The sequence below is a fragment of the Silene latifolia genome, chromosome 1, assembly GCF_048544455.1.
Source record: "Silene latifolia isolate original U9 population chromosome 1, ASM4854445v1, whole genome shotgun sequence".
NCBI lineage: Eukaryota > Viridiplantae > Streptophyta > Magnoliopsida > Caryophyllales > Caryophyllaceae > Silene > Silene latifolia.
The window spans coordinates 53,111,522-53,113,013 of NC_133526.1; positions in this window are offsets into that span (position 1 = coordinate 53,111,522).

A 1,492-nucleotide genomic window follows, 5' to 3' on the forward strand; every position below is an offset into this window, starting at 1 on the left:
ATTAAACGACTTAAACAAGAACATCAAGGTTGCTAAAAAGGTGTGGGTTCGCAAAGATTCGATTAACAATGCAACTCACAAAAAGGGATCCAAATTCGTTTGGATTCCTAAACTAACCTCTTGATTTCTTATAGGCATTAGTGAGAGACTGCAGCAATTGGTACTTGGACAGGGGATGTTCACGTCATATATATGACAGGAAGTAAAGACCAATTCTTCTCACAAGAAGCCTACAATGGTGGCACCGTGACATTTTGTGACAATAAGAAAGGTGAAATTATTGTAATCGGGAAGGTTGGTAAGTCATCGTCACAATGTGTCGACAAAGTGTTGTTTGTCAAAGGTTTGAAGCATAATCTCCTTAGCATATCTCAAATGTGTGATAATGGTAATATCGTTGAATTTTGTGCTAGTGAATGTCGTGTTCTAGATTGTAACACAAGGGAAATTGTTTTAGAAGGAAAACGTGTTAAAGATGTTTACTTGACTAATCTTTTTGCATTGTCTAGTCGTACCATGTCTTGTATGAGTGCTTTGAAAAAGAATGACCCATGGCTTTGGCATAAAGATTAGGTCACGTAAATGCTAGAACATTGAACACCCTTAAGCGACTTGACTTAGTCGACGGCATTCCTAACATAAAAATCGACTTTAATAGCTTGTGTGATGATTGTGCTATGGAAAAACAAGTAAGAAGCTCCTTTAAATCCAAAAAGTTCATTAGTACATCTAAACCTCTTGAGTTACTTCATATTGATCTATGTGGTCCAATGCGTGTTAGAAGTAAAGGAGATAGTCGTTTCTTATGTGTGATTGTTGACGATTTTTCATGATTTGTCTGGCTTCTCTACTTTAGTTCTAAAGATGAAATATTTGATGAATTTTTAATTTGGTTGGAAAAGGTCCAAAACAAGTTTGATAAAAAGCTCATATCTTTGAGATCCGACCATGGAACCGAATTTGAAAATTCCTCATTTATTACTTATTGTGATGAGTACGGTATTAGCCATAACTTTTCTGCGCGTTCTACACCTCAACAAAATGGGGTTGTAGAGCGTATGAACCGTACAGTTGAAAACATGGCTAGGACTATGCTCATTAGTAGTAAGTTGCCAAAGAATTTTTGGGCCGAAGCCGTCAACACATCATGTCACATTTATAACCGTGTTATGATCCAAAAAATGCTTAACCAAACACCCTACGAGTTGCTTAAAGGAAGAAAACCTAATTTATCCTATTTGAAATGCTTTGGAAGCAAATATTTTGTTCACAACAATAGAAAGGATAATTTGGGTAAATTCGATGCTCGTAGTGATGAAGTCGTATTTGTCGGTTATTCGGATCGTATCAAGGCTTATAAAGTGTATAATAAACGAACCATGAAAATGGAAGAAAGTGTGCATGTCATATTTGATGAGTCTAGTCTTTTTCACTCTAATACACAGGAAGAGGATGATGAGGACTATGAGCTTGGAATGATCCGACATGACAT